Raw genomic sequence first — 23501 nt, 5'->3', positions numbered from 1 at the left:
CTAGCAAGAAATTAACTATAGACGTAAGTCACTGTGAACCACATAAATATCTCCCACTAAGAGTAAACTAAAGGTACCCTAACTCTATTTCCCCTCAGCCTGATCTCAAAGTGCCCTTGGCCACTTCACCACCACCAGACTTGAAGGGAAGTATGACAGAGGGTGGGCAGAACTTGAGACAGAGGACTTAATTGATTGTGCTTAGAACATCTTATTTTTTCAAATTTTGCAAAAACACATGACATGTGAACACGTTGCTAGGGCCCCTTCCTGGGGCTTGGAAGGGGTCTGCACAGGTGAGAGGCCTTGAAGCTTAACTTTGTTAGCTCATCTTTCTCATAGGGCTATCAAATTGTTAAACCAGGGAAAGGCCATAGACTGTGTATCTGGATTTCAGCAAAGGAGTTAGCCAAGATCTCCATCATTTCTTTATAAGCAAATTATGGCCAGCTGGATGGAAGTGAACAACTACATCTCAAGAGGGTTGCTGGTGGATCCATGGTAACCTGAAAAGATGCTCTTGAATATTCTACCTCACCCTACTCCATTCCAGCCACACTGCCTCCCTTGCTTTCCTACTCTGTGCCAGCTACACTCCTGCCTCAGGGCCTTTGCATTTGCTGTCCCCTCTGGCTGAAATGCTCTTTTCCCCTCCTCCATATCTGCATGCTGGCTCCTTCAGTTCTTTGAGGGAAATGGTACTATAGCGGACAGTTAGCTGCCCACTAAAATTCATGTTCCCCTTCCATACTATAGAATTATTGCTAGAAAATGGTATATCTTCTATTGCATTTAAGGTGACCAACTCACCCCGGTATGCGTGGAACTTCCCTGGTTTGGCCACTGAAAGTTCCACACTTCAGGAAACCCCTCAGTACTGGAAAACTGGTACAGTTTGTCACCCTACACGTGGCTGAGTTTTGGCCAAGTGAATGCCAGTGAAAATAATCACACCATTTCTAGTCCTGACCCACAGACCATAGAAACGTCTTAAACAATCCTCCATTCTTTCTTTTCTCCCATCTGCTGACTTGATGTTAACACCCAGGGCAACCTTGGGAGCTCTGTGTTGTGGATGGCAGAGCCTCCATTAGCCTGTGGCCCTGAGTGACCACATGGAAAAATTCCACCTAATGATTCCACAGTCCCTCCCCACAACCCAGTGATTGTAACAAGAAATAAACTAGTGGGTTTAGGCATGAGATTTGAGGGCTTATTTGTTATATCAGCTACATGAACTAATGCAGTCGTCTCCTCCGTGAGACCTTCCCAGGTTACCATACTTACAATCGCAACTACTTCCCCTCGACTCCTCCACTCCCACTCCCTATTTTCCATTCTTGCTTAATTTTTCTCCATAAACTTATCACCATCTGACATAGCATTTGGGCTTCAAGAAGACAGGAAATGTGTCTATGGTGTTAAATACTGTATCTCCAGCATCTTGAACAGCGCTATACAATAGAACTTTCTGTGATAATAGAAATATTCTATATCTGTGCTGTCCAATGTGGTAGCCACTAGCCACATGTTCTATTGAGCACTTAAAATGTGGCTAGCATGACTGAGGAGCTGAATTTCTAATTTTAGTTAATTTAAATTTAAATGGCCACATGTGACTAATGGCTATCCTATTGGACAGTGCAGATCTAGAACAATGGCTCAGTGTAGCCAGCCAATAAATGTTTGTTGAATGTAAGAATCAATGAATGGATTCCACAGGCTTTTGCTGAGTTTCTGTTATGTGCCACACACAAATGAGGCACTCCTTACTCTTGGTGCATTGGCCTGGGGCTAACCTGGATGATTCATTGAGATCTTCTTCTTAAGTTTATTATTCTATGAGCGGCCAGCTCAATGTCTGAGAAACAGACCCAAATTTTCACCCTTCTTTGTGAGTTTAAGTCGGACAAGATTCATTTCTAAAACATGTTATATTCAATCTGGGTGGGGGAATTCCTTCACCACCCTTTACACCAGCAAAGCCAAAATAATATCAGAGAAGAAAGTTTCAGTGCTTTGTGTAGTGTGATTTGAGGATAGTTAGAAAGGCTTCATCTCCCAAGAGCATCCTTCTTCCTCCCTTCATCTCTCGTATGTCTGAGCTCAACACTCAGAAGGTGATAACTATACTGCGGTAGAGATGGTATCTGGTCTCCAGAAGCCGAGTTCTCGTCTTCTTGGACACACAGCCTGACTACATTTCCCAGCTTCTTCTCTAGTTAGTTTGGGTCATGGGACTGAATTATAACCTGCACGGTTCCTTTGCAGGCTATTTGAAGTTTTTTTTTCCTCTCTGGTTTCTTTCGAGATTTTTCTCCTTTACTGGAGTGCTCTGTAGTTTTACCACATTTTTCTAGGAGTGTGTTTATTTTAATTTATCTTGCTTGGATCATGGTATGCTTTTTTTTAGTCTAAAAACCTACGTCTTTTTTTGGTCCTAGAAAATTTTCAGCCATTATCTCTAGGAATATTGCTTCTTCCCTATGTGTCTTTAATTTTTTGTTCTTTGATTAGAGATATGTTGGAACTTCCTTCAAATCACTTTCATAGTTCATTTCTATTTACTTCTCTCTCTCTTTCTCTCTCCCACTCTGTGCCACATTTTGGGTAATTTCCTCACATATACCATTTAGCTCAATAATTTTCTTTTCAACTTTGTCTAGACCACTGATTAACCTGTCCACTAATTCCCATGTCTCTATTTTTCGTGACTAGAAATTCTGTTAGGTTCTCGTTCAAATCTCTCTGGTCTTTTTTCATATTATTTTGGGCTTTCAGTTTGCTTTCTCTTCTCTCTTTCATGTCTTCAACTATTTAAAATATACTTATTTTATAGTGTCTTTAAGATTATTCTATTATATCCAATTTGGGGTGCTAATTCTCATTTGCTGAGTTTTCTAACTGTCCCTCACAGTGGGTGCATTATTCTGTACATTCATAATTGTTTACTGTGAATTTCTCTTTAGCAGGTTGTTTTTTCCCGGAGTCCTGTGAGTCACTAGTTGTGAAAATGGACCTCTGGAGTGGCTTTGCCCTTGTTTCAATTGGGAATTCTGGGGGTTTCAAAGGTTCTTGATACATTTTTATGTCAGTTGTTTGGCTTGGGTTTCCTGTGCCAGACAGGTAGTGTGAATTCGAATTCTGCATTGAGTAGGTGCAGTCCGAGGTATTTCATTTCCCACATATGACTTCTTTCCACCCAAGGTCCCAGCACCACCTACTCATAACTTCCCTGGGCCGGGCTTGCTTCCCTGGCAACCGTTCCAGTCTGCTTTTCAGAACCTGGGCGGGAGAGCTGTTTGAGATGCTGGCTCCCCGGCATCATCAAGGTCTGGAGCCTCCTTTCCTGTTCCACACGGGTATTAGAGCCCCGGCCCCCAGCCTGTGGGGCCTGTACCTGGGGGACATCTTCACGACCTGCTGTGGTATCTGTTCGGCCTTACTGCCCTGACTTTGACTCCTTTCTTCCTGTCTGGCACTTGAGGATTCCTTTTGTATTCTTTTCTGAGCTCATTTATGTATTAAAATTCTGGGGATATGTTTTTTCAGCTTTTCTGTGTGTTAGTAATAGGAATGAGGTCTTACTCATGAGCTTAGTCTGTCTTATTGCTGGAAATAGTCTGCTGTTGATTCTTTGTAGAATGTCTCAGAACTCTCAATCTTTCTTTTCTCTGATTTACTTCCAGTGTTCTTGTGATGGGAGGAGGATGATCTATGTGACATTCCTAATATAGACTGAATGCCCCATCATGCAAACAAATCATAGAGATGCATAATTTATGTAAAATTAGTCCCCAAAAGACATGATGTACTTGTGTACACTCTTAATGATATACAATGTAAATGTCAGACAGTAGCTTGAAAATTAGGGTCAGAAAACAGTGACCTTTGCATTCTGCCAAATATGTCCTTGGGATAAATTGCATTTTTATTGCATTATATTATATTATATTACATCACTGCAATTATATGAGACTCTTGGAATTTTGAATGCTTCCCTTTATCATTTTAAATATGCATGTATATTATATATGGCAATTTGAGTGTTCTATAAGCAAAATTCATGGTATGAAAATGAAATTTAAAAATGTGATAATTCAATAATGCATAGAAGTACGTTGCAAAATACTAGTTAGAATATAAAAGAAATTATGTGGCTTCTAAGAGTAAATATCTAAAGCAGACCATCATATTGGGCCTTAGACAAAGGACCACTTTTGTTTAAGATATCAATATTCCAAGAGAAAAACAAAAAGAAGAAATTCTCAAAAACAAAAATGATTTTTGATAGCTTTCAAATTTCTACCAAGCAATTTTAGTAGTATATAGAAATCATGGCATGAAACTACTCATAGTTTTTGCAAACAATAATTAAGGTCTAACAGAAGGTTGTACTTTTCATGTTGGATGGTTCTGAAAAAATGGCAAAAAGGATCCTTTTGGCTTTTCTCAGCTCCCTTGAGAAAACTGCTGATAAGAAAGAAAGACGGGGAGAAAAAAATGCTAGAATTCTATAACACAAACAAGACACACAAGCCATTTTCCTAACTTCACACTGTTCAGGAAAGTGACAAAACACCAATTTCCACAAGATGGTCTGTCTTACAAATATGGAACACTTCCCATTCAGATAGGTATCTGGGGCATTCTGGGTAAGCCAGCCAAAACGGGTAGCAATAGCATGTAAATTAAAATAGCAACCTTCCCCATCCTGAGTATTCATCCGTGCCACTGACACACTGCAGAAAGGATGCCAGACCTTCCACTGGCATAAATCTCACGTCTGTAGCCTGCTGCGAGATCTCCAAAAAGCACTACTTCCAGCACGTAGAGCTCCTTTGTTGGTGACATGCAGTTGAAAGGAGGAAATAACATACCATTTGGTGTCCTCTGGGCAGGTCTGTGAACAGACTTATGCTGAGTCCCTGTACTGCTTTTTCAAGATGTTCAAGATCTGCGTGTGCTATGTGCTGCAACATAGAAGTGGCGTATAAATAAACCTGTGTTGATTTCCAGGAAAATGCAATTACCATTTTAGGAGAACCGTCACATTTGTCTCAACCCAAATGATTTACAAAATGATGAGTTGCAGCTTTTCAGTATGGCTTGTAAGACAATGACCTGACCCCCAGAAGTGCAGACGTAGCCACAGCTTCAAAGGAGGCCTAGGCTACTGTAGCAGACACCATCAGGGTTCTGCCTGTATCCCCTTGTCCTTACCACTTCCTTGCATTCCAGCCTGACTTCCACTTGCCAGAACCTGCATTTCTTTGTCATTTCTGGCCCCTGAAGTCTGCATTGCCCTCCCATGCAGCAGGCTGGAAGTGCTGGGGAGTAAATGCCAGTTGCCCACAGTGATAATCGGCTTGATACCACACTCTTTATTGGCTGCCTTTCCTTCCTTGTTTCACTTTCCTGCTCCCCTACAGTATTTCCTCAGATCCACTCTCAAATCAGCTACGTGTACTTGAGTCCTTGTTTCCGAGTCAGCCTCTTGAGGAACCCAAACTAAGACAATTATCATCTCCCAGAGGTCCTGGCAGCTTAGCGTTTTGGCAGGCTTCAAGATGTCAGGGTTTCAGTTGAGGAGGACGTACATTAGGGTACTGTGTCAACTGAGCACACATTTTCCAGTGTACCATTTGTCTTCAAAGTCATTTTTGCCTTCCAAGTTCACATCCATATACCTGGCGTGTCTTCCTTCTTTACTGCTTGGATCAGCCTTGCTGCAATGTTCCTATGCTTCTAGCGTGCCGCAAGTTCTCTAGTGCCTAAAACAGCCACAGCCTGCCTTCATATGATGGTGAAGCAACTAATAGCCATGACACTAACCAATCAACCATTTTAGAGGATAGCCTCAAGGGAGGAAATTGGACCATATTTGGAAGCAAAGTTATAAGTGGAGGTAAGGCCAAAATGGAATTAATATCGATCTACACATTTCGGAATAAAAATGCCAGTTAAAATAATTAGACTCTTGTTTGAAAGTAACAGAGTCACTTTGGTTGCCTTGGATCTTGTGGGCTTAAGAACACACGTGAAAGTCATCATCATCTTCTTCACCATCAATTTGACAAATGTTTACTGAGCACTTAGTCCGTGGGAGGCACTATTCTAAGTGTTTTACACGTATTGACTTAGTTAATCTTCACAAAATGCTTAGAAGTAGGCGTTATTATTATCCCCATTTTATGGATGGGAGGACTGAGAGATTAAATAAAGGTGACAGTAATCTTGATCTTGCACTTACACCTAGGAGGAAAAGCAGGAATGGCAGTACAGGTGGCCTCACAGGAGCTGGAATGGAGTTGTGGGGCCTCTTCGTTGGCAGCTCAGGGCTTCATGGCCGCTTTCTCTGGGCTCTGCCATTTCTTTGACGCTTGGACTTTGAAAACTATGTTAGGCTCCATATTTGAAGAGGAGTGGATAAGGTGACAAGCTTTTTTTTCCTTTGTAAACCTTTTAAATTGAAGAATAACATACATAAAAACAAGTGCACAAATCATAAGTGTACAGCTCAATCAATTTTGACAAAGTAAACACATCTGTGTAACTACCAGCCAGATCAAGATCTATAACAGGAGGCTTTTCTGAGGGCTCTGGAAGTGCTCATTACCATTCTATAGTTAGTTCATAGATCATAAGATCATAGACGACACTTTTGGAACAATTGGGCCAACATCCTCATTTTTGCATAAACGAAGCCCCAGAGTGGTCAAGTGCCACGCACAGGGCCACACGGTGAGAGAGCCTCTGGTTTTTTGTTTTGTTCTAAAAGATCAAGAAGGTTTTATGTTGCTTAACTAAGTCAGTGCCTGTGGATAAACCATCCCACCTTCCCACTTCTCCTATTTATTTGTTCTACATGTCACATTAACTTTTTTTTCTTATTTTGTGCTCACTTTATGGTCAAACCATCTAGGACCATGATTTCTCCCAGGATCTCTGTGCCCAGTGCATGGAAAGATAGCTCTCCTCTCATTTCAGGAGCAGTGACGGCCTGTGGACATGTGATGCACGTTAGCAGAGATCATGGGGTCAATGCTCTACCCTTCCAGAGAGGGTCCTCTGCCTCCTTTCCCACTCTCATCAGCATTCTGAGAAATTGGAACTCATTCCATCTAAGGCTCTCACAATAGAAATGATAGCTGGCCACCAGGATTCACTTTCCCTTTCATGATGTAGAGCTGTGGCTGCAAGGCAGCTGCCCTGCCAGGGAGTCCATTTCCAGACCCTCAGGGGTGGCCATCTGCTTGCTACCAGTGGAATGTGAGTGGAAATACACTTTTCACTTCTGGGCTGTGGTGGTTAAGAAGCCAGTGTGCATTCTGCAGGGTCTCTTTCCCCATTTGTTGACTGTGAGGGCCTAGCTCAAAATGAAGGAGCTTGGGCCCCCACGGGAAGCTGCAGAAGGCCACCTGCTGAGCAAGAGATCTGGCATGGGACTTGACATTAGCAGGAAATAAACCGCTAGTGGGTTCATCTACTGCGATTCTAGTGTTACTGTAACTAATACAGTTATAGCAGGGATGGCGGAGGGGATCACAACCTTTTCAAAGGCTATTTTTTAAATCATCTCTTGCTTTTTCTAGCTATTGAAGGCCACGGCAACCAGAACCCCTTTGTATAGGAAGGACAATTCCTAAACATTATATGCAGAAAGATAAGGAACTGATCTTTTTTACAAATAGGAAAACATTTTCTCGAGTCACGCACCTTTTTCAAGATAGCTTTCCAGGATCCCTGAGGCAACCGGGAAAGACTGGTCTTCAAGGAGCGAGGAAAGCCCCAATTTCAGCTGCTGACCTTGGCTTGGCACCCTGCACTTCCTTATTTGCTAAAATGGTGGACCATCACCCGTATCTGTGATACAGTTTTTATCCACAGAAATGCAAATTTCTCTTTTGGAAAGCTTGTCAATAAAGAAAGTGACCTTTATTCATAGAGTTCTCTGATCTGTTTAAATAAGACAATTTTTCTGTAATGGAAACTTATGAAAAAAGAGGACACGCAAAATATGACAAGAGAGCACCCTTTATAATGCTGGTATCGAGAAAGAGTAAATAATAAACAGCAATGAGGCCACTGTTTTATTTTATTTATTTATTAAGAGTTTTCTGCTCACTCAGCCACAGTGGGGGCACCAAGAGAATGGCTTCTGGCATTAGACTGCCTGACTTCAGATCCTGTCTACTATGTACAAACCAAGTGACCTTGGGCAAGTTACTTAATTTCTCTATGCCTCAGTATCTCCATCTGTGAAATGGAGACCACCAGATATCTACTTCTTAGTGTTGTGAGAATTAAATTATTTGATATAGGTAAAGCTGTTGGAAGAGTGTCTGGCACATAGGAAACTCTCACTAAATGTCGGCTATTGTTATTACAGTGCTTTGAGGCCTGATTTATCTGTGGTATATCTGGATTCATGTCATAATATAAAAAGAAATCCAAAGAATTGACTCGCTGGGTCAGATCTGGGGTCCTTTCTGTTTCTCCCAAGAATCTCGGAAGGTAGCCCTATGGGGCTGGGCAGTGGGAGAGCTGGGGCTTCTCTTTTGGCACTATACCTAAATTGAATTAGCACCACACATATTTAAGAAATTTACTAATGTACATTGAGAATTTCAAACACTCTTTGACTTAATAAGTCAATGTCTGGGAATGACTCTAAATATATTCTAATGTGTCTTATTTGTTCTAAATACAGAAAAGCCTATAAGGTACAAAGGTGTCATTTCAGAGTGATTTATAATAGCTAGACATTGAGATTGCTCAGGTTTCCTGTAGGATATAGTTAACAAAAAAAAAAAAACATGGTAAATCCTGTTGATGAAACTTATACAGAAAAATAATGATTAGGAAAACTGCAATAACATGCAATATGCCTATAAAATAATGTTAAGAGGGAAAAAGCCGTTTTCAAAATCATATCTAAAATGTGAATACAACTATTCACATTTAAATAACTAAATAATTTGAATTCACATTTGAAAAACTAAGAAAAAAGGTTATACTAGAAAAGAGACTGGAAACAGGACCTAAGCTGGAGTTGGGTCTTGAGGCCTGGGGCCCAGGGAGTAGGGTCTGAGCCAAATCAGTCTCTTGTTTCAAGAGGCAAAGTAAGGCTATGCCAGTGTCCCTGGGATGGCTGACAGCCAAATCCAGAGAGGCCAAGAAAAGCATCAAGTTCAAAGGCTGCAGGCCAGGTGAGCTCCTGGGTATGGAGACTGGAGTTAGGGGCCATGCAGGGGGAGACAGGAAGGGTCCTGAGAGAGGGCCACTAGCAGCTTTAAGGGGTGTGGGGAGAGTTTGGCTGGTTTAAAGGGCCAATGAGAAGGCAGAGAGGAAGGAAATAACCCTAAATATCAGCAAAGGTTGTGTCTGGGTGATGGGTTCTATTTTTGATGCTCTTTCCAAATTTGTATCTAGTTTTCTAGTTTTCTTTGTTAAACATGTATTAGTTTTATAATGGAAATAAATTTATTTTAGAAAAGCCTATGATGTTCAAGTATAGCTAATATCTCTATACTCGTACACTGGAATAGAACAATTAAATAAATGGATGGCAGATGGTGGGAGCCAGGTTTCTCACTGTTGGAGTGGAAATTTATAGATCAGCAAGGGGAGGAGGCTAGAATGATCCATGTGGTAATGGATTAGTTGGAGACATCAGCATGAACTCATGTTTAGCTTAATATAGATACAATGGATATATATAGAAATACTTGTAGATATGTATGTATGCTTGAGTCAGTACACACACATATATTTCTTTGCTCTGTCAGCTGAGAGGGCCTAAAAGAAATGACATCCCAGTAACGTTGAGCAAATCTACTGCCCAGATCCTGGTTTCTAATGCCATTCTCCAATATAAGGAAGCAGGGCTTCTTGGAGAAATGGTTGACTCTAGGATTGGGACAGGAAATATACAAGATGAGCCTGGAGTATCTTGTGATGCCAGAAAGCAAGGAAGTGCTCACACACACACATGTATATTGATAGGAGTATGTCAAATGGTCACAAGAGTCAACTGAAAGAGCTCCCAATGGCCAAAGATGGAACAATTTGAGCACCGAAATATATAAAGTAGTATTGGATTATAACCCAAAGTATAAAATAAATGTCCCTGAGTCCCTACTGATATAAATAAATGACTGAATATCTTAATAAATGGAAAATAAAGTGAATATCTAAATAACTTCACTTCTGTGGTCTTCCTCTCCAAAAACCATAACCCCAGTCTCACCACGAGGAAAATCATCAGACAAATCCCGATTGGGGAACATTCTACAAAATAGCTGAGCAGTTCTCCTCAAAACTGCCAAGGTCATCAAATACAAGGAAAGTCTGTGAAACTCAGAAGGAGACAGGATGACTAAATGTAATGTGGTACCCTAATATCAGGAAAAGGGGCATTAAGTAAAAGTTAAGGAAATCTAAATAAACTATGGACTTTAGTTAACAATAATGTATTGATATTGGTTCATTAATTGTAACAAATGTACCATACTAAGTAAGGAGTGGATAATAGGTGAAACTGAGCGAGGAGGTAGGTATATGGAAGATCTTTGTACTCTCTGCTCAACTTTTCTGTAAATCTAAAACTATCCTAAAAAATAAAGTACAGGTGATTCTCATTATTCATGGTGGTTATGTTCTATAAAGTCTCTGCAAACACTGAACTGGTGAATATTGAGCCATTACCCCTAGCTGTGAGCCTCTGGTCACAGCATTTTTGGATCAGTACATAATCTTGTTTTATGTGTGTTTCTGTTTAAAGATACCTTATTTAATATATATTGTTGATTCATTAATATTGGATACATGGCCAATAGCACTCTAACTCACGCCCGAATGAAGCTTATCTAACACATCTATTTTCTCCATAAGGCACATTTCAGCCTTCTTGCACTTAGGAACACTAGACAGCACTTCAGCACTATGCTTGGGGGCCATTTTAAACAGCAAAATCACCAACAAAGGCACAAAAATGTGAAAAACGTGGCACTAAACAGACCACAAAAAGGACACCTGTTTATAGTATATGAGAGCCAGAACAAGAAGACAGAGCATTACCTTGCTCATCCTCAGCTAGGAATGTGCACGTTGGACAACTCAAATTTTTCACCCTGTGCACATGCCACGTTCATGAATGACCGCCAAAGTGCCGCGAGTATTGATTTGGGATTACAAATAAATTTTAGCAAGTAGGTGAATTTCACAAATATGGAATCTGTGAATAATAAAGATCAACCGTATATTAATTTTTAAAAGCCTATGAATATGTTCCCCAATAGCCTAAGTTCTCTCCATAACCCTCTAGAGATCTCTTATTTTTGAATTTGTCTATCTCTAAGATTTATTTATCTATCTAGCCATCCCTAGTGGTCTAGTGATTAAGATTTGGCACTCTCACCACTGTGGCCCGGGTTTGTTTCCCGGTCAGGGAGCCACACCACTCATCTGTTGGTTGTCATACTGTGGTGGCTGCATGTTGCTGTGATACTGAAAGCCATGTATGCCACTGGTATTTCCCATACCAGCAGGGTCACCCGTGGTCGACAGGTTTCAGCAGAGATTCCAGACTAAGACACACGTGGAAGAAGGGCTTGGCCACACACTTCCAAACAAATTGGCCATGAAAACTCTATGAATAGCAGCAGAGTGTTGTCTGATATAGCACTGGAAGGTGAGAAAGTGGCACAAAAAAAGCAGGCAGCATTCCACTCTGCTGTCCACAGGGTCACTAGGAGTCGGAATTGATTCAATGGCACTAATAACAAAGTCCAAACTGAGATGTGCTATATAGATTCACACTAGATTTTGAAGACTTAGTACAAAAAAAGAATATAAACTCTCTCATTTGTAATTTTTATATTGATTACATATTAAAATGATAATATTTTAATATGATAGGGTAAATAAACTATATTATTAAAATTAATTTCATCTGTTTCTTTTTACGTTTATAATGTGGCTGCTGCAAAATCTCAAATGACACATGTGGCTTGCATTTTATTTCCATTGGACAGCACCAACCTATATCATCTTTGGGGAAAATGAATTCTATCATACTTGTAGCATGAGGAAAGACATAAGACTATAGAATCATTTTATCCTTAGAGAGACCATTTAATCCTCTCCTTTTAGGACACTCAGCCTCAGACATGTGAAGTGCCTTGTACAACTTGACACAGCCAGTTGCTGGCAGAGCAAGACTCAGGCCCCAGTTTCCTGTCTTCTGGTCCAACCTCTTTCCCCTTGATCTTCTCCCCTGTGTGTCCCCACCCTGCCAATAAATAAAACCAAACAGCCTACACAATCCTATAAGAGAAAAACAACATTGGCTGTTCCTGAATTGAAAGAGACCATTTCATAAAATCTTGCTAGATTTCTATAAGTAGGGCTGCCGGATTTAGCAAATAAAAATACAGGATGCTTTGTTAAAATTTGCATTTCAGATAAACAAGGAATAATATTTAAGTACGTACCAAATATGGGACATGCTTATACTTAAACGTTATTTCTTGTTTATCTGAAATGCAAACTTAACTGGGTGTCCTGTATCTATTAGTATAAGTATATCCCATTTAATAGTTGGGACATACTTATACTAGAGAATTATTCCTTGTTGATGTGAAATGCAAATGTAACTAAGCATCCCGTGTTTTTAGTATCAGCATGTCCCATGCAATATTTGAGGATATACTGATACTAAAAAAGTATTTGTTGTTTACCTGAAATGCACATTTAACCGGTGTGCCATATTTAATCTGGCAACTCTACTGTAAAGCCTTTGAGGAAAGAACATTTTCACTGATTTCTCCCAGGCACTTAGTCACTTATCTTTCTGTGTTCCTCCAAGGAAGAGCCCAACCTAGTGAGTCATTCAGCGGCTCCATAATAAACAAGGGAATCTCCAGACTTGCCTTCCCATCTGCAGGCTGTCTCGGCTGTCAATGCTATCTTTCTAAACAGCCAACTTACCCGGGAATCAAGCTGCAGATCTCAACTGTCCCTCCCAACCTTTATAATCAATTTGAGTTGGGCAAGATGCCAGCTTTAAAAAAAAATGCACAGAACCAACTCTTGTAACTATGGAGATAAGAGGGAGGGAAAACCCCAAAGAAACAGACAGGCTTTCCTTTTCTTTACAGAAGCTCTTCTAAATGTAACAGGCGACAATTGGTACAAACATGCCAGCCCTTTCCTGGGCATGTGTACGTATCAGAGAGCAAGCAAGAGGGAATTGGATTTTACATTTTATGATTTTGCTTTCCTTCATTACTTTTATTTTGGGGCATACTAAGGGGGGTGATGGAATTGGTCCATCCAAAGTGCAGGCAAAAAGGGGGTATAGGTAATAAGGGGTTCATTGCCTGTAGAGAATTTAAAAACAATAATAAAACTGACTAAAAGTTGTTCTGCTTTTTATTACTCCATGTTCTGGCAATTCTAAACAATGTCGTTGATAAAATACTCCTCCCAATTCAACTCCCCCTTCACCCTTGGAAGTTCTGATTTTAAGTAAGGCCATCAACCATTTTTTTAAAACCCTGCTTTATGGAGTTTTCCTTTTTTGTTGTTTTTGGGGATGGTCTGTAGGAGGTGGAAAGGAGAGGAGAAGAGCTAAATGGGGATGCTTCAACCGTCAGAACAGCAAGAGTTAAGAGTTTCCATGAACAGGGATTTCCCTCTCATGCACGTACGGATTGTGTCTGGACGTTTCCAAGGATGGAAAGGCAATATTATAGTAAAAGGAGCACTGGAATAGGAGTCAGCTTACCTGAGTTCAAGATGTGGCTCTGTATCTGCATAGATACGTGACTGAGGACAAAAGGTATGGCCTCTCTGAGCCTCAGTTTCCTCCCCTGTCAATTAGATACTCAATCACTCCCCCATCTGTCTACTTTACCTGCTTGTCTTGTGCAGCTAAGAGATAAAACATATAAAAGAAAGTGCTTTGCAAACTAGAAGGTGCTTTACTGATGTAAATCACTGTATTCGTTTTAACAGACACCAAAATAACAGCAGCTTAAAGAAGACTGAAGATCTAGTTCTCTGTCAGGTAAAAGTCCAAGCTGGTAGGCAGTTGATGGAGGTAGGATGACTTTGTTTCCCAAGGTCATCTAAGGACCCGGGTCCCTTCTCTCATATTGCTCCATTACCCCAACGTGTGTCTTCTTTACCTTCAAGATTGAAACTGAGCCACCAGCCACCACAACCTCATTCTTACCCACAAGAGGGGGAAAAGAACAAGCGGAAGATGAGCAGTTTCCTTTAAGAGCATGACACAGACAGTATACACTTCATTTCCACTTTCTTATTGGTTAAAACTGAGTTGCATGGTCTCACACTGCTGCCATGGAGGCTGAGAAATGTATTCTCTAGCTGAGCAGCCATATGTCCAGCTAAAACCTGAAGGTTCTGTTGCTAAAAGTTGAGAATGGATATGGTGTGATACTATGCAGTTCAGCAACAGTTATTGTCATTATCTTTCAAGCTAGTGGATAAAAGGTTGTTTGTTTGTTGTTCTATTGCTCTGAGGAATGAGACGAGGTGAAAAGTCCCATCTTTTCACTGTGGCTGATGAATTTTAGATGCATATCAATGTAAATTATCCTAGTTTAAATGGAGAATGAATTCCTAGAGCGGTGGGTTTCAAAGCACTTTCATCTGGGGCCTGTGTGTGACTGTTCTCCCAGGAGACCTTGTCAGTGTGAATTTGGACACATCTTATAATTATAGCCCTGTGCTCTCAGAGACCAAGTCCATATCCCAGAAGAAACATGGAATTTAGACCACCTTGCCACTGTACTGACCCTATCCAGTGAGCTCGTAACTGAGAAAGTGGTACATCATCTGGTTAGTGCCTTATCATCCTGAGGCCTTGTGTCAGTGCCTCCATAATTGAACACAGACCATTAGCTATAACCCACTGCACCCACATCAATTATGCCAGTTTGGATAACAGCCGCAGAAACCCTCCTTTCCTGTCTTCTGCCTCTCTGGAAATAATCTTGGTCGTATCACACAGGTATAGTTAGAACTGCCTTAGCTTTTATAAGATGTCAAATTAGCAAGGCTGCTATGCCATGATGAAACAGAGCTTTGTTCTTCCATACGCTGATTAAAAGGTAATTTAACCTCTTCCAAAGGTGGCCTAGCCAATCCCCAGTAGTATTGACATTGTGTTAATGAGAAATTGCTCTCCAGAGTGATAAATTAGCCTTCTGAGACTAGTATGCAAACCCATCTTCACTGGATGGCCCAGCCTTAAAGAGCAAACTTGGTAGTTTCATCACCCTCTGTGCGCCACCCCCCCCCCAATTAAATCTGCATGGGCTCATGCACCATATCTGAAATCCTGGAGCTGAGCTGATTAAAATGCACACTTGTAGCCTCCACAGTAGTGCCAGCTGTCCCAGCTTGCTGGTTTCCTCTATGTGCTAGGCTAAGTTGACTGTCACTCAGCCACGATAGGGCTGTTTAATCCACCTCATTTCTTAGCGATAAGAAACTCAGTTTACCATGAGAAAGGAGAGAACCAAGCCAAAGGGTCTCAGAATGTGGGAGGAGCCTGAGTGTTCACTTAATCTAATGCTTTCGTTTTACATGTGAGGAAATGGGAGGCCCAGGGATATGAAATACATTGGTCAAAGTCGCAGGAAGCTGAAACAGCAGAGGTAGACTAGAATCCATTTTCTCTGACAAATGAGGTCACTGTTTTTTACCCTTCTTTACACATCCTACCAAACTGACTACTACATATACACTAGTTGTCACATCATCTGGAGAGCCTCATTCCACCACCTTCGTTTTCTTCCCAGGTAAAGAAAGCGCTCATCTCGCTTGAGAATATGACCCTGACTTCTTCTAGTGTAGCAGACACAAATCGCCATGCACAAACTCAGGTGAGCAAGAAATACTGCATGCCTTTATCTATAAAGTAACCAGCCCCATCCTGCCAAGTGGGAAATTCAATCCCAGACATTCTTGGGTGCTCTCCCCCACTCTTCTGGGTGTGCCAATGTTCTGGGTCTTCGGCAGTGCTAAGACATCAGGGTGACCCTCTGGACCTCAGGCAGGTCTAGAGGTACCGTCACAATGTCACAGACCCAGCCCACAGCATCCCTTCAGCTCCCCAGACTGCTGGTTCTTGGCTGTGCTGGGGGCTGGTGAAGCTAGGAACCTAGGCCTTGGTCCTCCTTCCCTCAGCTCTGTTGTCTGAAATCTGCCTCCTCTCTTGGTCCTGCCAGGATGAAGAATGTAGGGTCCTGGGACTTTCCAGGCTCTCAGACTTATTTCTTCCATCCCAAGCCAGAGGAATTTGTTTTTAGCCTTAGAGAAATCCTTGTTTTCCTCAAAAGTATTTTCTCTCTTGCCTCACACTCTAGGACACCATTACAATTCCCTGGAGATATCGAGGCTTTTGGAAACAAAAGCCAGGAAGGGAAATGTTTTGTAGGTAACTTCTTTGTCCAGCCCCAAACCTTCCCCATGACAAGAAAGCAGAGTAGGGAAAGAAAGGGAAAAATGCAAGGAGGTGAAATTTAAATTACCTCTCAAAAAATTATACTGCACAGGGTGATTTAAAGCTCCATGAAAGGATGAACAACCCAAATTCCAGTTCAGTTTTTCTGGGGGGAAGAATGCTGGGGGAAATTGTCCCAGCTTCATCTTGAAAGAAGCATGACAACCATGAAGTCATTTCTTTGCAATGGGAGAGGCCATTAAGTGACCTCAAAATGCAGCAATGACTGCACCAGTTCTCTGGCCTTCCTCACCACTTGATTGTTCCTTAACTCCTTGCCACCTGGCTACAGACATCACCACTCTCCAAAACAACTCTGTGGAAGGTCCCCACTGACCTATTTGTCCAGGCCAGTGGCTGACTCTTTGTCTTCATTTTCTTTGACCTTCTCCTCCTCCCTGAAACTCTTTCCTCTGTAAGATGGTTGGTGACACTTGAGCTTACTGATTTATCCTCCATCTTTCTGACCATGCTCTCTTTTATTCCTCTACTGGCTTTTCTTCCTTTCCTTTACACTAATCGAAGGCATTCTCTAGGGAGCTGATCTTAGCCACCTTCTCTTCTATCTCTAATCGATCTTCCTCCTTGAGTAATCTACACCTACAGCTTTTATTGTCTTTAAATCTACATCTCTAGCCCCACTTAACTCCTTCAATTCCAGAGTGAGAATCCCAACTGCCTTTTGGTTGTTTCCCACTGGATGTGCTACCAGTACCTCAAACTTGCCATGTACAAAACCAACTCATCTTTATTCCCTAAACCAGCTTCTCTTTGTGACTTCCTTGCTCCATTAGTGCATCACTATTCTTCCAAACTTTGGATCTATCTTTGACCCCTCCTCTCCATTGTCCTTACATCCAATACTATTTGAATCTAAATAGATTTTACCTCCTCAAATGGAATATTCTAGGTCTTATATGACAAGTACAGAATAAGTGGAACTATTCATCTGCACACCATCTTTCCATTAATGCCACATAACATTAAATTAACCGTGGCTATCATTTTGGCCTTTATCCTTCCATAATTTCTTCTACACAAATATGTATTTTTATATAAAGGGGATCATCTGGTTTTAGAACTTGTTTTGTCCTTTGTTATATCATGAACACTTTCCTATGCCATTAAATGTTCTTTTATATAGTAACTCTTGAATTTTAAGTGTATATCAGAATTATCTGAGGGTGCTTGTTAAAAACGTATTTACATAGACCCTTCCCCAGAGATGCTCATTCAGTATTCTGGGGAGGTCCTAGGAACCTGTATGTCTAACCAGTACCCCAGAAAATTCTAATGCATAAGGTTTTCAGATCTTTCAGCTGTGTTGGTACAGCACAATTTTTAAGGATTGCCTCATTTTCTTTTGTTTACATTTACCATAATTTAGTTACCAATCCCCACTGACATATATTTAGGCTGCTCTCCAATTTTTTATTATTTTACTTCTGCACTGACTTTATTTCAAGGCTCTCTCTTTACCATTCCCTCCACCTACCCACACATAAAATTTTTCTTTAGAATAAATTCCCAGAAGTAGAATTTCTGAGTCCAAAGGATATGCAAAATTGTAAGCTATATATAGTAATATGTCATTATATCATTCATTATATAATTATATATAATATATTAATATCATAATATAACTATAATAAAAAATGCAAAAATTAATGTATTCATTACATGATATATAAGGTAATAATATACAACATATACTGATTTGTGTATGTTCAAAGGGTTTTATTTGGACGCTTGCACAAGATTTACATTTATCCATGATAATTTCATCTGGTTATATTTCACCCATTGCTTAAGGGTCGTGATATTTTTGTATCCCTATTCTCCATTGAAAGTATTTGTTATTTTTCTAATCTCCTGCATATCTGATATGTGGCTTCTATACTTTCGTCCATATTATGGATGAGAAATAGTGAATGAGATAAGACTGAGAAATGCCTTACTGCTCCACCAGAAACCTATATTACTTAACTCTTGCACATTCTTTAAACATTAATAACTTAATTTTAATAGTGATTGGCTTATGATTCTCCATCTCGTCTTGAAGATTGTAGGGACAGAACTTACCACATATTTGCTGAAGTTCACATCCACTGCCATCTACCTCTTGGCTCTGATCCAAGGAGCCAATCAAAGGAGAAAAATAGGTGTATGGATTTTCTATATTCACGTTAATGCTCTTTAACACAGATTCATAGTGCTGTAGTGGCATACAACATAAGGCATGTGACCAAAATGTGCCTCTGAGGGTGGACTGTGGGCTCTGTCCATCTCAGCAGGGTAGAATGGCTGATGGCCCCTCTGGTGGGGCAGGGAGAGAGCAGGGAGAGGAAACAGAAGGCAGGATGCAGAGGGCTCACAGCAAAGGAAAAAGGCTGGGAGGTGAGAAATGGAGAGGAGCAGAGGAGGGATGTAGGTTGCCTTGTAGTGTTCATCATGACAGCAATAATAGTAACAATCTCTAACATCAATCAGATTTGTTAAGTGTCCAGCACTCTACTAAAAGCTTTACATGTATGAACACATCTCCTCTCCTAACAACACTGAAAGGTGAGTACTATTATTATCTCCATTTTGCAGATGGAGAAACTGAGTCACAGAGAGGCTAAGAAGCTTGACCAACATCACAAAGCTATTAAGTAATATAACCAGGATTTGAACCAGGCCATCTGATGCTCCCTCTTAAGCATGCAAACTGCTCACCACAGTGCATATCATGTGCCACACTGTTACTACATTCCGGCTACTATTATTATTGGTGTGTGTGTGTGTACGCACACACACACACCGTGGCCAGGAAGCGAATTGCCGTTGCCTTTGTTACGTGCACATAAATGAGTTAGCCTTGGGAGTCTCTCCTTGTGCTTATTTGGAAAGAGTACTTTGAGGAAATGAACATTTGGGTGGAGCCCATACTCCGGGCGACTAACCTGTCCCAGTTTTCCTGGGACTTCACCAATTTTAGCACTGTAAGTCCCATGTCCAGGGAAACCCCTCTTTCCCGGGCAAACCGGGACAGTTGGTCACATTACCCATACCTAGTCTCAAGAACCAACTGTATGTTGTGTTATTTCTTCCCACTGAATACACAAGGGGGCATTGTAACCATTCAGTCATGCATTCCTCAAACTTTTATTGAGCGCCTAATCAGAGCTGTGATTGCTGCCCAGGAACCCCGCACCGAGGATGGGGTAGGGCCACAGGAGAGTGAGCAACCTTCCATGATCTCCCATCAGAAAGAGGAAAACATGTATTTAAATGAACAAACACTTACATAGCACTGACTATTTGCCACACAGTATAATGAGCACTTTACATTTTAAAGTTTAATCCTCATAAACACCCTATGGCATAGTTACTAGTATTACCATCCCCATTGTAAAGAAACGGAGGCACAGATGTGTTAAATTCCTCACCTGTCACACAGCTGGCAAGTGGCACAAAGCAGGATTTGAACGTAGGCAAGCCCTTATTGCTCCAGAGTCCGTGCCTGTAACTGCTGTGCTGTGCTGGGAAAACAGGACCTGAACCCCGTCAAGAACTCTGAATGGCCTCGGTCTCTCTTTCTAGCCCTGCTGAGGGGTTCTGCCCTAGCCCAGTGGTTCTCAGCCCTGAGTGCACATTAAAATCACCTGGGGAGTTTAACAAATAATACAGATTCCCCAGGGCCCCACTTGTGGAGATTTTGATTTCACTGAGCCACTTTGACCAGGACATTAGGATTTTTAAAAGCCGCTCACAAGGATCTAATGTGTAGCTGAGTCTGAGAACTGAGGTGGCTAGACCCTCCCCTCTAGCAAGCTGGGCTACCCGGCGTCCTCTAATCCAGCACTTCTCAAAAGCTAATGTGCATCTCAATCAGCTGAGCAGCTGATTAAAATGCAGATTCTGATTCAGTAGGTTTGGGATGGGGTGGGGAGGACCAAAGATTCAGCATTTTGAACCAGCTCCCAGGGGATAAAGATGCTGCTGGTTTATGGACCACACTTGGAGTAGCAAGGATTTTGAGCTTAAGTGTGGTCCTTAGACCAGAAGCCTCTGGCATCCTCTGCTTGTTGGAAATACAGACTCTCAGGCCCCACCCCAGACCTAGGGAGTAGGAATTTGCATTTTAATGCACATTTGAGTTTGAGAAGTGCTGCTCAAATCCTGAGCTCCCCACAGGCGCTAGGAATGGGTTTCAGATGTGCCAAGGTATTGCCTCCGCTTAGCTCTTAGGAACTTGGACAGTGACCTGCAAGGTCCAGCTGCCAGCAGCCTCATTGACCCCATGTGTATGCAAATATGGTAACTTTCAGTGCTGGCCACCAGGGAGAAAAGGTGGGGAAGTCCTGCTCTAATCGAGTCTCGCTGCCCTTTTCTTCACACCCCCAGCAAGCCTTTGCTCACACTGTTTCTCCCATCTGGATGGCCTTTGACCGGCCTTACCCAATTTCTGAAGGTCAAGCTCATGTCCTAATTCCTCCTCTGTGGAACCATTCCCATTTCCACGGGACCATTTCAAACCAACAGACTTTTTTTTTTCATATAACAAACACATAATAGCATTTCCTGTGTGCCGGGCACTGTTCTAAGCCCTTAATATTACTCATTCATTTGATCTCCATTGTACAAGTCAGGAGAACTGGGGCGCAGAGAAGTAGAGTAAGTTGCTCAAGATCACACAGCTAATAAGTGGCAGTGTTAAGATTCAAACTCAAGTAATCTGGCTTCAGAATCACTACACTGAACCACAACACAAAGATTCTTCTCACTGGTGTGGACTTAGAGAAGAATTTGCAAATAATGCCGAGTGTGTACAGTGAAAGAAGATGGGTTAGTTTCCCACGGCTGCCGCAACGAAGTATTGCAAACTGGGTGGCTTAAATCAACAGAAATGTATTCTTTCACAGTTCTGGAGGCCAGAAGTTCAAGCTCACATTGTTGGAAGAGTCATACTTCCTCTGAAGGCTCTAGGGAAGGATCCTTCTTTGCCTCTTCCTGGTTTCTGGGGGTAGCCAGCAATCCTTGGTGTTCCTTGGTGGTAGATGCATCACCCCAATCTCCGCCTCTGTTATCACATGGCCTATCTTCTCTGAGTGTCTCTGTGTCCTCTCTCCTTATAAGGACACCAGTCATTGCGTGAGGGCCCACCCTAATCCAATACGGCTTCATCTTCTTAACTAATGATATCTGCAAAGACCGTATTTCTAAATAAGGCCACATTCTGAGGTTCGAGGTGCACATGAATTTGAGGTGGAGACGAGGGACGAGACACTATTCCACCCAGTACAGAAGAGCACAGAGATTATGTCAGGGCAGAAAGTGTCCCTTAAAAACGCTCAGCTACGCACTGTTTCAAAATGCTGCTGAGGCCTTAGGACCCGTGACTGATGCCCTCCAGATTCAGCTGAGGAGCAACTCACGGAGCAGCTGTTAAGTTTTGGTCAACAGACTGCAATCTCTTCAGTGCCAAAATCACATCATTTTTCAATTCCGCCCAGTGTTCAACATTTGATAGTGCTTGCGGGTTCTCCCCAGACCAAATCAATCAGATTGAGTTTATGTGTACACGCTACAATAAAACTGCCACTTTTGAAGATGTTGCAGGTGGCAGGTGCAAAGGTAATATGTTCACTGTTTGAGTGGTCATGCATTATCTAGGCTAGCATATAATGGCGAAGCAGCCCACGGTATTCTGTGGTGGAGATCTTTTGGGAGAGCTAGTTGGACAAGCTAGTTGGGAGAGCTAGCTTCTCTGTGGAATATCCAAGCCCTCTCTATGATAAGCTAAGAAGGAATCTTGTCACCACCACTCCAGGGCCACAGCATGGATATTCCAAGCCAAGACCAACTGCAAAGTGCACACGAAAGTTCCAACTCCAGGAAAAGAACTGAAGAGGGGGGTATCCCCATGCTGCCTACCTCACCACATAAATGTAGAAATCCTCAAGAGGGGATAGATCCTGCCCCTTGTTTCAGGCACTTGGATGACTTGTGGGTTTTGAGTGACTCAGTATTAGAACAATTAGGTGCTGGAATAAAAGTAGAAGCTGCTAATATTGATTGAACAAGTGAGAAAATAGAGAACGGAAGTGACAAAAAGGTGATCGAAGTGGAAAAAAATGATCTTGAGGACTCTACATCCTTAAGTAATGACACTGATGGAGAAGTTGCTTCTGAGGATGAGTGGTAGTGTTACTGAGTGCAAAAAATTAAACTCTCCAAACAAGAGATGTTTTTGCTGCTGGGCCTTGAGAATAAATTAGTATTCAAGACTAAGTTAACCCATTATCTCTTCATTCCTGTTATCACTGTCACACCTGAAAAGAAGAGAAATGAAGGAGTTGACGTCCTTTATCGCCAAAGAACCATTTTGGCTCCAGCTGTTACAGCCAAAGATCTACCAGGAAAGGAAGAAAAACCCAAACTTCTTGATCCCTGCAGCTCAGCAGAATTCTTGGATTTGGCTCACAGTTCTGAAAGCCCAGAGACTATCTCAAGCACGGGAGAACAATCAGATGGCCTTTCAGAGCAGAGACCAGATACAGAAAATATGGAGGACTGGCAGAAATCTCTTGAAGCCGTGTAGCATATGTGAGAAGAGACCATGAGATGAGAATATTATTCATGGAAGAACAGGCCACCTTGTCACTTGTTTCCACTGCACCAGAAGATTAAAGAAGGCTGGGGATTCATGCCTTCTTTGCAAGAAGATTCAGCTGGTTATTAAGGTTTTTACGGCCTAGCTGAATCAGCGAGTTGCAGGGAAATGATAAGCAGGGCCAGGGTAATAACCAACCAGGATAATCAGGGATAAAATCGTCAGTACTGAGCATTTCCACTCTGTGTGACCCACTGCATCCATCCTTTGATTCATGCAAACGTCTGTGTGCCGGGGCATTTTTCCTTCTAAATTCATACGGAATTTGAGAGCAATTCTTTAAAACTAGATTACCAATTTAGA

At 41.7% G+C, this 23501-nt stretch overlaps 1 pseudogene; it reads left to right on the top strand.

Annotated features, from left to right (window-relative positions):
- The first annotated feature begins 15906 nt into the window (after nucleotides 1–15906).
- On the top strand, nucleotides 15907–23283 carry LOC101392019 (protein Mdm4-like; annotated as a pseudogene).
- Nucleotides 23284–23501: the final 218 nt, after the last annotated feature.

Source organism: Ceratotherium simum, chromosome X (genome assembly GCF_057802395.1).
Source record: "Ceratotherium simum simum isolate JZ-2026a chromosome X, ASM5780239v1, whole genome shotgun sequence".
In the NCBI taxonomy this organism is placed as follows: domain Eukaryota; kingdom Metazoa; phylum Chordata; class Mammalia; order Perissodactyla; family Rhinocerotidae; genus Ceratotherium; species Ceratotherium simum.
The sequence above is the reverse complement of the archived record's forward strand: the minus strand, read 5'-3'. Positions and strand labels throughout refer to the sequence as shown.